The following is a 14198-nucleotide window of genomic DNA, read 5'->3' as shown; positions in this document are numbered from 1 at the left end:
TGACATATTTCTGCAATTTTTTTTCCCTGAAGGAAGAAGTGAGCTATTCAGCAAAATTACTTGATTTCATAGGAAGGGAACATAATCTCTGTAGAATTCTTTTTTTCTTTTCTTTCTTTCTTGCATTTTTTCCCCTTGGGGAAAATCTCTTTCAGTTGTCCCTATGGTATTTTTTGCAACTAAGAGGCATTTACTTAACATTTTTATAATTATCAATATTTATAAGGTTGTGAGAAGTACTAACACACACTGGGGTATCTAATTTCTAAGTTCTTTGGATTGCTTTGGTAGAGCATTTCAACAGACTAGTAAATAAGATGGTGTGAAGGTATCCAGATTTTTACCTGAAACACAGATGATATAAAAATCTAGCCTTGAGTGAGCAGATCCTCCTTTTCAATTCTTCTGTGAGAAACAAGGAGTAAAACCAGAATTCCTATTAATATGTACAGTACTAATAATGTTTCAAAAAGTAAAAAGAAAGAAACTATAATCAAAGCACAACTAAATTGGTTTTCTTAATAAATAATTATTATTGGAATAATTATTTATATTATTCTATATAAATGAAAGATAGGACTTCATTTAAGTCACTCTGCTGCTATGCTTATAAATACAACAGAGGAATAGAGAAGTTAATAGCAGTGTCACAGTGTAGTAAGAAAAACACTGAGCAATATAAAACTGTCTCTGTGCTGAGCAAATCACTGTAAATCAGAACCATAAAGTCACAATCCATTTTGCTATGGTGTTGTTTAAGGGGTTTCTAGTTTTAAGGGATTTGTGTGCCTCTACCCAGGTGTTGCTTTGGTGACCCACTGGCTGATGAGGTGACAAAAATAAATGTGGACTTTGCATTTCATCTGTGACTTTTGCAGCTGTTCCTGTGCTGGCTCACACAGAGTATAAATTTTTGGTAGCATAATAAATGCTACCTCTTGATTAGCAGAGCAAAAGGCCTCTTAAGCCTCAAGCTTTTGGTCCTGGGATCACAAGAATGTTTTGCCAGACCTAGGGAAGTTACTTGTGAAAAAATGACCATGTCTGATATGGAGGTGGTACAGATGTGTTCAGTATCATGAAACCCAGGCCCAAAAATGTGACATCACTGTTTTAGTTGTTATTCACACAGAGACATAAGAAAGTGATGCTGGTGTGACATCCAGGAGAAAGGTGGAAGAGCAATGATTTGGACTCAGTTAAACAATCTGATTTCCTGAACTTTCAAGACAGAAAAAATAATTTCTGCATTATCCTTATGAGGATGAAAATAAAGTCTATAAAGATGTATATAAGCATTAAGACTCTCTATTTGAGATAATGGAGCTCTTCTCTCTGTCTTATGGGTTATTTTAATCTGGATCTTTAGCAGATCTTCTACAGTACAAATAAATGCCTCAGTTACAAAGATATTTTGTTATGAATCTCTATTGTTATTATTTTCTCTTTTTGTATAATTTCATCAATCTTGAATAATTTAAATGTCATCATTACATGTTAAATTTATTGTTGTACACAATGAAGTAGTCTCCCTCTGTTGTTCAACTGTTAATTGATGAAAGAGCAAATGTCACAGTTGAGGCCTAACTGGTACAAACCAGATCTCTACTAGCTTACCCCTCACCCCACTGTGGTTCAGGGAGGAGAAAATCTACCCATAATTCCCTAATTACAGGTAAAACCCAGACAGACTCAACTTGGGAAGAAAAAAGCCTAATGTAATCTACCAGTAGAAAGAGAAAACATGGCCAGATCTCAATACCTTACCCCCTACCACCACCTCTCCCTTCTTTCTGGGCCCAAATTTCTTCCCTGCTGCTTCCCCCTCAGGGCACAGGGGGACAAGGGAGTGGGGGTTCAGGGACAGTTCCCCACACGGTGTTTCTGCCACTCCTTCCTCCTCAAGGGAAGGAATCCTCACAGCCTTCCCCCCACTCCAGTGTGGGGTGCCCCTCATGGACAAGAGTCCTTCAGGAACCCCTGGGACATGAGTCCCTCCCACAGGTGCAGTCCCTCAGGCACAGACTGCTCCCACCTGGGCTGCACACAGAGTCACGGCTGCTGCGGGAGCAGTCACCTCCTCTGACACAGGGTCCTACACGGCTGCAGATCCACATCTGACCCTCTCTGTGATCCTGCTTCATGCCTCCCCACTTGATTTTTTACGGAAGTCTTTATATGTACAACATTTTAATCTTATCTCCTTTCCTATATGTTCTTCACCAGACTAAATAAACCTCAGTTGCATCTATATAATCTCAAATATATAATTACTCAGACTTCTGATAATTCTCCTTCTTTGACTTCTCCTTTGACTTCCTGGACTTATAGAGAAGCGTGTGCTGGCTCATGATAACATTTCGACTTTTTCTGCTAATTCCTCTCAATATTAACTTTGTTTTCCTCTGCTAAATGAAATGGGTTTTTTTGTGTTCAGTTTGCAAAAGACTGTAAGATCCAAATCATCTGTGTAATAGCTAACGAAGTAATTTTCCACTGTATTCTGGTATCATTTCTTCCTGAGTCTTTTGTCCTTGAACTTGCTGTATTGCAATCTGCATGCCTCTGATAATTTCTCCATTTCTAATCCTATCATTGAAAGTAATTTCATTCAATTTCTGCCTAGTATCATCTGCAAGTTTAATAGGTACCTGTGTATAACAAATCTAAGTCATATTATGTGTATGAAATAAAGGCAGAACAAGCTAAAGCAGCTGCAGTGTATTTCCTGACCTCCACTGAATTTGGTAAGGAAACATAATAATTCAATGTAAATTATAAATGGGGGGAAAATGTTGGTTAAGCCAATAGGGAATATAAATCTTACTTTTATCTAAAGACTAAGTTTCAAAACAACTTTTTAGGGAATTTTAAAATGGGAGCTCTTGTATAAACATATAATTGGTCTTTTACAAACTTGGTCTTTTAGCAGGATTCTTTCCACGTGTTTTTAAAATACAATTATTTTAATCTATTTATTGTTACCTACTAATATGGAATAACTCTGTAGCTTGTAGGGGGGCTTTAGCTATTAATTGGATAATCAGCTGGTTTGGAATTCTCTGAGGCTTTCTATTCACCTTACTAGTTATAATATTATAAGTATAATAAGTATAAATAAGCATAATATAATATAATATAATATAATATTATAAATAGAATATACTATTATATTTAAAGTTAGGTTCAATGTATACTATCTGCAGTTGTTACATACTGCTATGTATCTTATCCTCTCTATTAAAATTCATGAGTTTATTAAAATATATTTTTATGTTATGTAATATGCTAACGATTACTAGAAAAGATTAAGTCACTGTCTCAATATACCCTTCAAATCAGTTTATCTTCCATCATTCCAACTGGCAAGTGAGACACCTGTAATCTTTTTTTCTAACATCAGTTACATCAAAAAAATTGTTGTTTGATATATTGATCTAGCTGCAGTTCAGCCAAATAAATCCTTATTTTTAGATGCTGCTGTTTCATTTAGAGTTATCCCACTAGCTCAGTGGTGGTCAGAGATATAAGAGCTTCTTCTGTGTGAAGCTTGTGAACCCAGATCAGGCAAGTGAGGCAAGAATATAAGCACATCAAAGCCTTTACAGATGACTGTGCCTATACTGGCAGCATTAAGTCCTCACTACAAGAATACACTTGGCTAAATACACTGTAGACCTGAGAGGTGCTGCTGTTTTATAAGAAGATCAGACAGAGCTCTGGAAATATGAGGAGCTACTGATGGGTACTGAAGTGAACTCAAGGTCAGTTTCTTGTCTACTGCTTTTTATCCAGCACTCCTATTTCCTTCTTCTTGTTTGCCCTGCCAAGTTTTAAATCCTTGTAAATTCTCATGATTTCCGTGCCACCCAGATGAGTTTCTGAAATACCTTCTCTTAAAATGAATCCTTCACACTATAAGCCATTTCTACCACCTCCTTGAACATGAGGATAAGGAAACAGAGATGCCAGAAGTCTCAAGACAAAAAGAGGTGTGCCAAAAAGAATGAGTAGCTGCCTCACTAAATGTATACTTGGAACCATGTAGAAAAAACAGTTTGACAGAGGTGTCCACAAGGCCCTTTAACACCATTTTTGGACTCCTATTGTTTTAGGCACCTTTGATACTCAGCCTGCCTATATGTATATACATATACATATACATATACATATATATATAATACCGCAGTCTACATATAGCATGTAGCTTTTAATGTGAGATTCCCTTTCTGTCCGAGAACACAGACAAGAGTGAGATTACTTCCAACAATCCAAGATAGGTCAAATCTCTACTTCTGAACCCACACTGCTTTGGTTCGTATTTTAAAAAACAAAATTTTCTGACTCAGTATGTAGAATTTGAGTGTAAAAAACCCCAACAAAACAAGCAAAAAACCCAACCCAACCCAAACCAAAACGAAACCAAACCAAAAACAAGCTGACTAACAAAAACCTGAAAAACAACAACAACAACAACAAAAACAAAAAACAAAAACCAAAAAAACACTTTATGCCTAGCTCACACTTTAATGTGTACGGTTGGCCAGAAAAGCATGGAGTTAGTTTTCCCTTCTTTTTTCAGACTGTAAAACTGGGGCAGAAGTACTACTGCTTTCCTACTTTATGCACTTGTGGAAGAGAAATATCACTGAATGACTTTGTTCCTTTCCCAGTGTCCTTTGGTTTCTTAACACTGCTCCATCAGTGCTTGTATCTGTCTTAAGGACACTTTCAGGGAACGGAAGAGCATAGAAACAGAATTCAAATAGGAAAAGAACAAATTAATATTTCCTAATGAAACAATATAAGTGACTTTAGGATGTATGTGCGTCAATGCATTTTTTAACTATACATTCATTAGCACAGAGCAGAAAGTTCTTTAGTCCATTAAGTCTTTATATGAGAAAGAAAAATATCTCCTATATGAGCATGTGCAGATTTAGTCTCACTACAATGAATTTAATATTTCATTTGAAAAGATTGCTGACTCATTATCTGATGTTTTACTTAAGCAGCTGCAAACTGTGGATAGATTAAAAAAATACTGTATTCACCAGGTCCCCTAAATACATAATCTTTGCATATTATCAACAATATTCAGATGAAATTGGCTGGTCCAGATCGTGGCTGTTCAGATTTCTCTTCTACTCAGAGGACAAGTTGCTCCAGGTCCTGCACTATATGTACAGTGAGGATGAGAGACAGTAAATTCTAGTTGGCTTGGGCACCAAAGCTTTGCTCACTAGCAAGATGGAAAATACAGTTTCATTATTAAACAAGTAAACAATTAAATCTTTGTGACAGATGGCTACTTAGTTATGTATTATCTCCAAAATGTGTTCTGTTAAGTTTGAGAACATGGGAGATTTAACATATAGTTCAAGTGCTAAAGAATCAGAAAAGACTTATAACATGAAAAGCAAAATAGTCAGGCAATGTAGCATTAATTTAAAGTAAGCTATGTGATATATTAGAGACTAATTTTAATCTGTTGTTAACCTACATTTGATATATTGTAAAATAATGTTGAATGAGACTGAAAAGATAAAACCAGAAAAAATTACTGTATCTCCTTTAAAGAAATTGTTTCACAGCAAAAACTTTTACCCAGACATGGAAAAGATGAAATATCTCTTAAATTGTGGGTAGCATATAATTTTCATTTACATTAAAAAGCATACCTTTCCATATTTAAACACTGTGATATTTACACACTAGGGACAGATTAGGAAATTTTAATGTGTGAAGATGATAAAATAGTACTGAAACATGTATTTTCATGTTCATTCTCTTTCTAAAAAACCCTTGAAGAAATGCATGTGGAAAAGGTGTCAAAAGAACGTTTTTTTCTTCCTCAGCAAAATTACTGTACATGTATGGGTAAAATTTGCTAGGTGCTAAGCCACTATTTAGGAATCCTTGGTGAAATTTCTTACTCTCATACAAGTCACCTGTGTGACTTTGGATGTGCCATGTAAAGGTCTTTTGGCAACATCCTGTTTGATGCAACAGATTCTACATTCACTGAAAATACAAACTACAAAAGCCATTTTCTTAAGGAAGCTGCTACTTAAATTAACCATCAAGTAACATTGTTGATCACCAAAGGTATAGGTATATAATATGTCAACATTTGTATTAGAAGACTCCCAGATTTCAGTGCAGCACTGTTGGGGATGGTCTTAGGTTAGTGCAGTGGTGTTTTGGAAGAAGGGGGTGGCCCTCACAGGTCCAAGGGTGGCTCCTGTGAGAAGCTGCTGGAAGCTCCCCTGTTCCAATGCTGGCCCTGCCTCTGGCCAAGGATGAGCAGATATGGGAAGCTGGATGAACCTCTGTGAGTAACGTATTCAAGAAAGAGAAAATGAAACTGCAGAAATATAAAAAAGGACCAGCAGAGAAGAGGAGCAGCTGTGGAGGATCCCGTGGCAGGGAAAGTGACTGTTCCTGAAGCAGGCTGATTCCATGGGCAGCCCACACTGGAGCAGTCTGTTCCTGAGGGACTGCACCTCGTGGGAGGGACTTATGTAGGAGGAGATCATGAAGGACTCTTTCCCATGAGGGGTACCCCACACTGGAGTGGGGAAAGGCTGTGAGGAGTCCTTCCCTTGGAGAGGAAGGAATGGCAGAAACACCGTGTGGGCAACTGACCCTAAATCCCCAATCCCCATCCCCCTGTGCTGCTGAGTTAGGGGTCAGGGGCATCAGTGAAGCAGAGAGTTTTTGGGGCTCAGGAAGGAGGGGTGGGGCTTAGGTATTAAAATCTGTTCATGTTTCCTCTTTCTCCTGGTAGGTTAAATTAGTTTTTTTCTCTTCACAAGCTGAGTCTGTCTGGTTTTGCCTGTTACCATAACTAGAGAGTGAAAATCTTGCTATCCTTGTTTTGATTAACAAACCTTCAGGTGGATTTTTTCCTCCCTGTACCACAGTTGGGGGTGAACAGTGAGTTAATACCTGGTTACTACCATATGGGCCTCAACTGTGGCAAAGACCTCCAGGGCCAGGTGTCACAATGACTATCTTGGGATTTTCCAGACTCCAAACTCCAGTTCTTCCCAAGGGAGGCTCAATGACTCAATAGCAGCTGGGATCAAATGGGATTATCAAAGGTTTTTAGAGCTCAGATGCAGTGCAGAGAATTAACTGCCAGATACAGCTGGGTCTCTTCATTTCAGGCTAGCCAACCTTAGGCATCAGCAAATATATCAGTTCCATAATTGCAAAACCAGAAAACACAAATTTTGTGGCAGTAATGTGTTTGATGAAAAATCACCCAACATTTCCATGGATGAATCTGTCTTGCTTTGTAGAAAAAATTTATCTAAACTGAAAGGCTTTGGACTAGCCATTTTTATATTGAAGGACAAGCAATTTAAAATAAAACTTTGTTTTCATCAAAAACATTCACAGTACCTTTTTGCCTGATTTCTCAGGAAATATTATATCAGTTCTGAGCTGACAGTGAGACACGAAATTTTTCTGAGAGATGCTTTGGACTCTGGTAGAAAACATGTACCTTTACCACTTCTTGCTAAACCATTATCTTCTTTTACTTTGGGCAAATCATTATGTCCCACTACTGCACTGTGAAAAAATGAAATGAAACAGTGCAGTTTTCAGTCACTGGAGTTGTCTCCTAAATTCATAAGAGTTTCAGTGTATACATTTAAAGTAAGGGTACACAGCATTTGAGTAGATATTTCAAGGATTTGGGATTAGAGAACTCTTACATCTGTGTTATCAATTAAGTATCAAAATTTTCTGGGTCAAAGTGCATTAAGTCACTGCATGCGTAACTTCATAGGAAGATCTTGACTTTAGATTCTCTGAGATGGGTTCATAAGGAGTAAATCCAATTAGACAAAAAAACTATAATATTTATAAATTCAAGGCAGAATCCATGCAAGTTCTCTGAATGTAAAACAGGTAGTAGGAAAAAAAAAACCTGCAATATAAAATATTAAGTATATTTTGGAGAAAAGACACATAACAGTAGACCCTGGGAATAAGAAAGTTACTGTCATGATGAAGACAGTATAGAAAGAGGCTGATAGAAGTTCATTCACAAGTATTATAGCAAATATATCTGGTAAATAGTGGAGAAGATAGAAAGTTCAGGGTTTCAGGTGCCTTGTGATTCCACTGCACTTCCCCTCTCAATTTCTGTAATACAGATCTGATTTTTAAAAGACAAGAAAAAGGTATGAGATAGACTGTAAAGTGTACTTACTCTGTATATATAATATTTCTTAATTGATGTGCTACAGAAAAAATACCTAAACACAAGGCTCCTAATAAAAAAAGACAAAACCACCTAATCAAACTTTTGTGTAATCACTTTAATTGAATTGACCTCACAAATCAGTTGAGCAAGAAAGGTATGGAGCGTCATACCCCGAAATGAAAGGCATTTATGCATTTGCCATTTACTTGATCAAAATTCTGTGTGTCTCACTGGCACTGCTTTATACTAAGTTTTTTCAGAGGTGAAAAAGATTATGCAAAGTTTAAGTAAGGACATTAGTGACAGGTTAAGTGATGAAAAAATTCCACAAAGATGATGAAATGTGACCCTATTGGTAAGGTCAAAGGAAAAACCAGTTTATGTCAAAGGAGCACACAAAATTAGAAGGGGAATCTTACTTTTTCCCTATATTTATATTGCATCAATTTGAACTGCATATATAATGATTGTTGTCTTCCTGGGATTTGTTTAAAATACTGATATCTAAGTAACCTGTTCCAGCTGCTCTGCAGGAAGCTACTACCACACATCTCTGAAACCAGATCACTCTGGGGAACTGTTCCCTGTTCCAGTTCAGGCAAAGTCAGCTGGACTAGCTCAAACTGGCCCTTAAATTATTGAAATTAACACTGCATGATTTTTACTGGAGAAGCTCTTGTGTCATTTGCATGAAGATATCCAGTTTTAGTGTATGGCAATAACCCACAGCAAATATAAAATAATATTCTAGTGTCTGGAAACTTGTAATACCAACGCAGCTGTTTGTTGAGGGCATCTGTCAGAGCTTGGCTCCTGCAAGTCAGAAATTGGCAGTTGAATTTTACGACTGATCTGAGATATGCTAACATTTTTATTTTTTTATTTTTTTATTTTTATATTTACTATCTGAATAGCCATAACTCTTTATAATCCATGTAACGTTCCCAGATCCTGTCTCAAGGCACGGAACAAACATAGAGCAAAAAGACTTTTTGTAGATCAGTACCAATCTATCTCTGAAGTTAATTGTCTATAACAAAGGAGAACAGATGGATACTAACAGACAAAGGAGCAAAATCAAATCTGAATAAAAGTGTTGAATTTATGGAAGTTACAATACATTTGCAGTATAACTTCTGCTTCCAATATCTGAACATATTGGAATGATTTTTTCATTGTTATAATACTTTGAATTGTGACACATGTGAATGGCATGACACTCAGATTTTTCTCTTCGGGGTGTTGCTTTCCCAGAAAAATATGTCCTACTAAAATGAACTTCTAATTGAGCTCATTAATAGTGGTTTTCTATTAGCATTTTGTTCCAGTGCTTGTCATGAAGGTGCATATATATGTTAAATAGTTCTATAGCTGGTTAGCCTAGAAAAAATTAATTGGATCTCTTCTGGACTTGGATTAGGTGCTAGGTTGGTGAACAGGATTGGAATTTACACCTATTTACAGCCCTCTGTAACCCCTTAAATAGAAATGAGTTTTACAACCTTCTGCAAGCAGAAATTTAATTAAGGCATTCCTGTTTAGCAGAATGTTTAAATACTATATAAAGTTCTCATGGGCTGTAGTACATCCACTGCTTAAACAAATACATGCATATACATATTCAAAATATTGCCCAAATCTGCTTCAAAGATTATATACATAACTTAGAAGTCTCTAACTGCAACTCCTCACCTAGCATACATGGAAACGATTTGACTTCTTTTTCTTAACAACTAATTTGACAATGTAGGATTTTTTTAACTTTTTCATGGGAGAAAATATGGTTGAATAACGCAGTGAAATTTTAAGACTGAGAAGAACGGTGTCTTTAATATCACAATGAAAACTTTCTGACCTCAATCACTAGCTTTTTTCTCTAGCTTTATTTCCCAAATTGCTCAATAATTTTACTTCTTGTCTTGACAAACATTGCCATTTCTCTGATGTTGTTCAGAGGTCAGAAATGGTTTCTTACTGTTTTTTTAAGTATCACAACAGAATATTTCACTTGGAGTAGTGGCACATAATTCATTTAAATGCAAAATTTTTAATATTTCTTCTAAATTGCTCAAAACAACTTTCAAAATCCATTATAATGGCTATTTATACATATAATATTCATGCAGTAGTATTTGTTCCTGAGGTAATCTCTCATAGTTGATTACAATGCAAATAAAAAATTATCACTTTCAATAAGCAGATGTTTATTATGAATACACATTATTTTTCATCAGTGTGGCTATTATTTCATTTAAATAACAAAGGAGCATTAATTTGCTGGGTAAAATGAAATTTTTTTTTCTTTTTTAGCTTATTAACAGTGTTCTTCTATTTGTTCTAATTTTTCTTAGTGATATTCTTTGCTGCAGGATTTGAGTTCAGTAACTGAAGGACAGACTTTAAAGGAGGAATAGTGGTTACTTCAGATGGAGTAGCCATCTGAGGAAATACTGAAGTTTCTGAAATGATTTAAGTTAATCTTTTGTGTCACATTCAAATTAATTGAACCAGACCATTTTTGGATTAGCCCACTACAACTAAATGTGTATTGTGGCATATCTAAAACCTTGGGTTTGACTTTATTTATCTTGTATTGCTAAAGTTACATTCATGCTGTGGTTTATATCTATGTGAAGATGCAAAAATAGAATCACATTCATGTACTATAAAAATTGAAGTGGATGGTGTGTTCTGTAAAATTAAAGCGTATAAAGTTCAATTGAATTATGACTATGCAGTTTTGATATTCCCCCAGTTGCAGCTCTATCAGTGCTCTTAATTAAAAGTGTAAGCTGCAGGTACTCAGTGCTGCAAATAACAGATGAAAGTGTGATTAGCATCAAATGAAGGCAAATTGAATTAATTCCTCATGAGGCAATATGGCATATCCAGCATACACTCCATAGTTCCAAAGCTTAACACATTGCCTGTTGCACTATTATGAGAAATCCATGAAATGAGAGGTTTGACAGAGAACCAGAAAGCCACAGGGGAACTTCTCCTACATTTAACACTCAAAAAATACTTATGGTGCATAACTTTTTATCATGCTTAGAAATTCTCTTGTGCCTATGACAAGATGCAAGACGTGTTATGCTATCCTCTGAAAGATTTGTTTAAAAAAAAAAATGAAGGAAGATGTGTAAGATACCAAACAACAGGTCTGCTCACTCCAGCACAGAAAAGAAATTTCAACAGGCTGGACAGTACATCGCTACTCACATCTACTGATAACAGTGTTTTGTAAGATGTTGGAAATGTAGGTCAGATGTAACTGTTGTTCCATCACATGATTGAGAGCAAGGCTAAACCTGCATAGAATCTGCTTAATAAATCCTTACCTGGGTGAAAAAGTGTGGCAACATAATTAGTAAGACTTACATCTTGGTGTCATGCTGTGATCTAGTTCTGTGCTCTTCTAAGCACCTTATCTCCAAACCGTGCACTATTTTGGAGTGCCTCCTTCCTTTGAATCTCTGACATATTGGGTACTTCTACCTTTCAGCTACTCAAGTTTTGAGCTGGAAAATCTGGCTGCTCAGATGACTGGTCACACTGCTTTATATGTTGGTCTAGGTAGATGTGAATCAATAGCAGAGGACTAGAACCAAATTCCAAGCTGACCAATATAATTCTGGTGCAGCTTTGCTGAAGCGCTGCTAGTACTCTGTATTTATAGAAGGTAGCAGAACAATGTGAACATGTTTGTGTTAGGACTGGAACATTGGTTGTGTTCTGAGAGCTCTATCTTTGTCTAAATGAGAAAGAAAAAACAATAATGTAGTAGCAAAAGGGTTTCAAAGGAAGTAGCTTACTTCAGTAGTAAGTTCTTACTTCTCTTGTACCTCTCCTCTTTTAAAGGTCAGTTACACAGTAGTCAATCAACCTACAATGATTGTTCAGCATGATCAGTGTCCACTAACTGTCCTGTACCTTCTATATATAGGAAAAAGAAAGGAAAAGAGCAGGAAAAGGAAAAAAAAGGAAAAAAACATTTGTTTTACATAGGTTGTGATAAGTTCCTTCACACTTACAGGTAGTAGTTGGAAAAGCCATATGTCACTGCTGTTTAAGAACATGCACTTTTTAAAGCACATAGGATTTCTACAATAGTGTCTGATTTAGCTGTGTAATACCCAGGTGAGTGAAGGAAATTTTAACTTTTAGTTTAATAATTTTCTTCAGCTTGTTCTAAAATTAGAAGAAAGCAAATGTCAAACATACTTGCTTGCCTCATTAGCTATCATGAAAGAGAAGTATGACTCACATTGCTATTTTGCCATTTTGTTTTTCCTTAGGATCTAGCAACTGTGAAAACTAATCAGTTATATGACATGTAAGTCTAATAGGTTTGATAGTATAATCCCATGTAGGATTAATGTTCAGCTGCTGTTTTATTTCTAGGATATGCCTAGTTCCCAATGGACAACTCATGGTGGGTAAAACTGCACATAAGGCTGTTGAAAAAAGTAGCTAATGTGCCAAGAAGACTGGGTTCTATAATATTTGAGAGATTGTGGAGATCAGGGGACTCATCAATGTATGAAGCAAGGAAAATGTTTCTCCCATCTTCAAAAAAAAGGACAAAAGGATGATCTGCAGATCTCTCAGCTAGTCAGCCTCACTGTCTCTTAGGAAAATCATGGAGAAAGTCCCGTTAGAACTCATTTCAGAGCACATGCAGAATTGAAAAGTGACTGGGAAAAGTTAGCATGGATTTACTAATGGTAAATCATGTGTGACCCATTGCTTTCTGTGATTCACCTTGTCTTTAGCAGAGCTGTTACAATATGGACAACTTCATGACTGCATGGATAAAACAACTGGGTAGATAACTGAGTCCAGAGATAAACGGTTAATGGGTCACTGTAGTGAAATGAGGCAACCAGGTGCCACTAATTACCAGGCAGTGGGCATGAGCTTGTGTTAAGCCCACCTGTGCCTGATTAGGGCGGGCCCCAACTGCACATGAGCAGGATTAGGGGGCCAATAAAAGGTGAGGCTTGAAGCACAGGCTTGGCTCATTCCTGAGCAAGCCAGCAGAGAGGTCAGTTGAATCTGGAGCAGTAGCACTGAGCCAGGCTAACCAGTCCTGAGGGCAACAGACTCAGAGCACTATTTGTGCACTTCTGCTGGACCAGCTGTTGGACCAGCTGCTGGACCTTGGAGCACCATGCCCTAAGAGAGGTTTGTCTTGCAACAGGTCACACTTAATATCTTTTACAAGTGAAGTACTACAGGAGGCCTCTGCTGGGACCTTTCCAGTTCAGTGTGTTTGTCAGTGTCCTAGAGGAGGTTACAGAAGGCATGTGTTGTATTTCCAGTAGACATCTGGTAAGTTGAAGTCCCCCATAAGACTTTTCCCACCTGCTTAGAGAGTATTTTGCCCCCTTTTTCATCCTGGTTGAGGGTGTCTATAGCAGACTCACACCATGATACCTTCTTTACTGGCCCATAAACATTCAACACATCATTAAGCTCTATCCAATCAAAACAATCTGACATACAGGTACACCCCACCACCTCTTTCCTTGCCTATCCTTTCTGAAGTGTTTGTAGACACACATCACAACACTCCAGCTCTGTCAGTCATCCTGCCATGATTCTGTGATGGCAATTATAGCAAATGGTAATTATGGCAAAGTTTTCCTGCTGTGCAATGGCTTCCAGCTCCTCCTATTTGCTGCCCATGCTGTGTGCATCACTGTAGATGCACTTCAGTTGGGCTGTTGATGTTTCCAGTTTTCGAGGGGGAGAATGCAGACATGCATCTTTGCCTTTCCTCTACCAAATATGTTTTATGTTTGCATTTCTGCTTCTGTTAAATTCTGCTTTGCCATACAAAGCTGCTATTTCCACCATTGCTAGCAAATTTGTTTTCTTCAATAACTGCCAATTTTAGTTATAGAGAATGTTCTGAGCATTGACTAGTGTCACTGTGACATAAACTATTTTCTTCACAATATATACCACGTTG

This window comes from Calypte anna, chromosome 2 (assembly GCF_003957555.1).
Source record: "Calypte anna isolate BGI_N300 chromosome 2, bCalAnn1_v1.p, whole genome shotgun sequence".
Taxonomy (NCBI): domain Eukaryota; kingdom Metazoa; phylum Chordata; class Aves; order Apodiformes; family Trochilidae; genus Calypte; species Calypte anna.
The sequence above is the reverse complement of the archived record's forward strand: the minus strand, read 5'-3'. Positions refer to the sequence as shown.